Source organism: Mauremys mutica, chromosome 1 (genome assembly GCF_020497125.1).
Source record: "Mauremys mutica isolate MM-2020 ecotype Southern chromosome 1, ASM2049712v1, whole genome shotgun sequence".
Lineage (NCBI taxonomy): Eukaryota > Metazoa > Chordata > Testudines > Geoemydidae > Mauremys > Mauremys mutica.
Window position 1 is genome coordinate 79,512,037 of NC_059072.1, and position 4,396 is coordinate 79,516,432.

Below are 4,396 nucleotides of genomic sequence, written 5' to 3' on the forward strand. Positions count from 1 at the left end.
TTGAGAGTCACCACCACCCCATAGGTCAAATTTTGCCTCCCCATTCTCAGATACATCAGTCTGAGAGCCTCCAATAGGGGGCATCTCTTTTTGTTTTCTTCTCCTTATCACCTCTTTAGCCTTTTAAAAAAAATTTACAGCGACCCTGGCCCATAACTTTTGGGCAGCCATCTGTTTATCCCCAAATGCTGTCCCCCCTTATGTTTATGCGTTAGCTGATGTGCACCCTTGAGGACGCCCCTTTTACCCAGGCCCCTTTCCACAACTAGTCACGTCTGCTCAGAGTCACCCTCTTAAAAAATTGAAGTATTTTTCAAAATGTCACCCGCAAGAGCTTTTGCATTTTTGATGTAGTTTCCAGTCCTCCTTTCTTTTAGAACCCTTGAGGATACAGCATCCACCAGCTTTCTGAACTAAGTGTCATATTTTTCCCAAATCTTTCCAAAGAGCTATGCCGAGCTTATTGTGTTGGGAGAATGGTTTGTAATAATTTTCAGATACTTTATAAGGAGATAGCTCCTGTGATACTGGGGTTTCAGTCCTTGTTTTTTTTATTCACAACCCCGAAAGCATGTGCTCCGGGGTTGTGAATATGTGTGGTTTTGCTCACAGTTTTCTCAGGGCTTGGTGTGGTGCTGACCACTGAGGAACTGGAGTTGTGGGGTTTGTGTGGTTGCAATACCCCAGCATTGCAGGAGCTTTCAGTCCTCATTTTTTTATTCACAACCCTTAAAGCCGTGTTCCAGGTTTGTGAAAATGTGTGTTTTCCCTCACACTCACAACCCAAAAAGCGCATGCTCCGGGTTTGTGTGTGTTTTCTCAGGGTTTGATGTGGTGTTGACCACCGAGGAACTGGAGTAGCATTTGCGTGATTGCTTTTTACCAGAGTCTTCTGTTTTGCCCTTGGGTTTGACATATACGAGCTTTGGACTGCCCTGGTGCTTTTGGACTCCCCAGTTCTGCAGAAAAGGAGTTACAGTGGACGAGAAACTGGATATGAGTCGACAGTGTGCCCTTGTTGCCAAGAAGGCTAACGGCATTTTGGGCTGTATAAGTAGGGGTATTGCCAGCAGATCAAGGGACGTGATCATTCCCCTCTATTCGACATTGGTGAGGACTTATCTGGAGTACTGTGTCCAGTTTTGGGCCCCACACTACAAGAAGGATGTGGAAAAATTGGAAAGAGTCCAGTGGAGGGCAACAAAAATGATTAGGAGGCTGGAGCACATGACTTATGAGGAGAGGCTGTTTAGTCTGAAGAAGAGAAGATTGAGGGGGGATTTGATAGCTGCTTTCAACTGCCTGAAAAGAGGTTCCAAAGAGGATGGTTCTCAGTGGTACCAGATGATAGAACAAGGAGTAATGGTCTCAAGTTTCAGTGGGGGAGGTTTAGGTTGGATATTAGGAAAAACTTTTTCACTAGGAGGGTGGTGAAGCACTGGAACGGGTTACCTAGGGAGGTGGTGAAATCTCCTTCCCTCCTTCCTTTAAGGTCAGGCTTTACAAAGCCCTGGCTGGGATGATTTAGTTGGGGATTGGTCCTGCTTTGAGCAGGGGGTTGGACTAGATGACCTCCTGAGGTCCTTTCCAACCCTGATATTCTATGATCTGTGCTCTTGTGCTGTTTTGCGTTGGCGTTGTTGTTGTTGTTAAAGGTCTCAGAGCAGATTTCTGGTTCTTTGGAGGTTCTGGTGGAGGTGTCCTGTAGCCCTGACTACAGCATTGTCAGGAGAGCTGCCCATTCTTGATTAAGAAAAACAGAGATGTTCCAATTTAGCATCAAATAAACATTTTACAAAACTTAACTTTATCATCTTTCTCACCACCTATGTATTTGCTTAAAATACAAAACCAAACCAATAAGCAAAACATATTTACTGGGCTTCATCCATCCATCAGCCGTTGATGCTGGTGAATTTTCTTTTTCAGCTGTCTCTTTCCTTTTCTTTTGAGCTTGTTTACCCTCCAGTCTAAGGATCTTTCATGTTTTGAGAGTACTGTGGAGCAGACAACATTATTATTATAAAACACATTAAACTATCTTGTAAACGCAAAAAATAAAATACTCTGGGTGTTTTTCTATTTAAAAAGTCATAGCTTTAAAACAAAATAATCCATTTCTGGCTATACAACAAACACAGGTTTTGGTTTATTTCTACCACTAGTGTTTTCTCTAAAACCTAGACATTTTTTAAATACAAGCACATGTTTCCACCATGCACCCAAAAACAAAGCGGGCAGTAAAATACTTTTAAAATCCTTCACCATAACTGTGTCTTGCAGAGGTCCCCTAAATCACCAACAACCATTTAAACACTCATTTTAAAACAACCATTTTAAAAAAAATCACATTTTGCAGAGTAAAAGCCAAACTGTTTTGAAACAAAATACTGTAAAACCCCACACACTTATCTCTAGCATAGGCCCCCCGAATCTCACACACACACAGAACCCCCCAGCAGTTTTAAACACACCAAAACAACAGTTTGCAACCAAATACTTTTTAAAACCCAAACCTATCTCTAGAATAGGCCCCCTGAATTACCAACAACAATTTAAACACTAACTAATTAAAAAAAAATGTAAAACACACACATGCTTTTAAAAGCCCATTGCAGAAAGTTACCTTCCACCACAGGGTAAAGGGATACTGGCACATGGTTATTCTGTTTCCTCCCACATATATTTGGGCCTTTGGATTAAAGAAGAAGCAAAATTTGTAGTTAGAATTATCCCCCAATTGCATCAAATCCCTATGCAATCTGTGTTATACTTGGTGTTTTTTAATTTAACAGTATTAAGCACAACTATAGTTAAAAATGGGGTTTTACCTGGCCTTGGTTAAAAGCAGCTATAAGTTGCTATTTCCATGCTAAACAGATCACACTGCAATAAAGATAGGCACCATTATTTAGTAAGGACAGCATGGACAAAGAGTGACATTATATAATATATATTTTCAGAGTTATAAACAAGCAGCAGACCTAGTCCAGCAGCTATTCTGTTCAAGATAGTTTCTGTTGAAAGAGGAAAGTCTCCAAAAAACCTGAGGTTTTTATACCATCCTAACTCTTTGTTTCAGAGTCTGTAGTTAGCAGGTTGATTCAATCACTTACAACTCTGAAGTAATAGATACTTAAGGAAATTAGGCACCCTTCCCCAAAGTTCCCTTTTGTAATCTGAGGGCCTTCTTACAGTATTAAACAGTAAATCACCATACACAACAATCCTTAATGTTACTGATATCAATTCATGTCTTGGTTGTTTTTTAAAACATCGAGGAGTCCAGTGGCACCTTAAAGACTAACAGATTTATTTGGGCATACGCTTTCGTGGGTAAAAAAACTCACTTCTTCAGATGCATGGGCATTTTTTAAACATGTTTCTTTCATGCTTAAAGTTTTGGGTTGTTTTGAAATAAAATGAATGTATCACAACCATCGTAAACACCCTACTAATACCCATAGCTTTTAAATGTTTTTACAGCAAATGCTTGTTCTATAAAAGTATGGTGGAGGTTTGTGAACCCTAGAAAACATTTCAATTTTGGGTTAGACCCTTGTTTATTTTTGGAAGTATATTATTTTAATGACTTTGATTTGCTAGAAAGACTGACCCATAGCTTTCAAACAACTCCTGGGTTATATTTAAACTGTCCAATAGAGCTCTACCAATTCCTAGGCTATATTTAAACTGTCCAATAGCATTCTATAAACTCCTGGGGTTATATTTAAACTGTCCAATAGAATTCTACCAACTCCTGGGTTATATTTAAACTGTCCAATAGCATCTACAAACTCCTGAGTTTTATTTAATTTAATATTAATCAGAGCTCACCATCCCCACCCACCTCCTTTACTGTGGATGTACACCCATAAGACTTAATTACTGATCACTACTATGTTTAACCCTGATGCCAACAAGGGTGGATAATCACATCTAGACCTACAGACTCAACAGAGTCACCCTTGCTGTTGAGTGGGGGTGTGGTTAAACTATCAGCGCAACAGGGTGAGTCAGCTTTATTGTATTCAAACACATGTCTCAAATATCCCTGTTTATATAGAAGCCTTTTTTTGTCTTTTATTTTAAACACTTTTTTTGGGAGGGGGGTCCCCACAAGATTCTACTACACACATTTCAGCTTTTTTGCTGTAAGTGGGTCTCTTTTACACAAAGACACAAGAGCTAGTTTCTCACAAACAATTTTTTTTTAATCTAAAACACATACAGCCCCTTGAAAACATACCAATATGCTCCATCAAAATTTTTATCTTGCTTAAGGGACACACAGACCTTCTAATAGAAACACAGATAGTCACAAAGCCCTTTTCAATAGATATTTTTATTTGCAGCTACCAAGTTTTATATCACATGTTTGTCCCCTCACCATTCT

The 4,396-nt window shown here is 39.4% G+C and overlaps 1 long non-coding RNA gene across 1 annotated transcript; it reads right to left on the reverse strand.

Annotated features, from left to right (window-relative positions):
• Window positions 1-1,879: 1,879 nt before the first annotated feature.
• LOC123349863 lies at window positions 1,880-2,885 on the reverse strand. Its single transcript, XR_006573668.1, has 3 exons — window positions 2,832-2,885; window positions 2,627-2,692; window positions 1,880-1,997 (listed from the first exon to the last, which is right to left on the reverse strand). It is a non-coding gene; the product is annotated as an uncharacterized LOC123349863 (long non-coding RNA).
• Window positions 2,886-4,396: the final 1,511 nt, after the last annotated feature.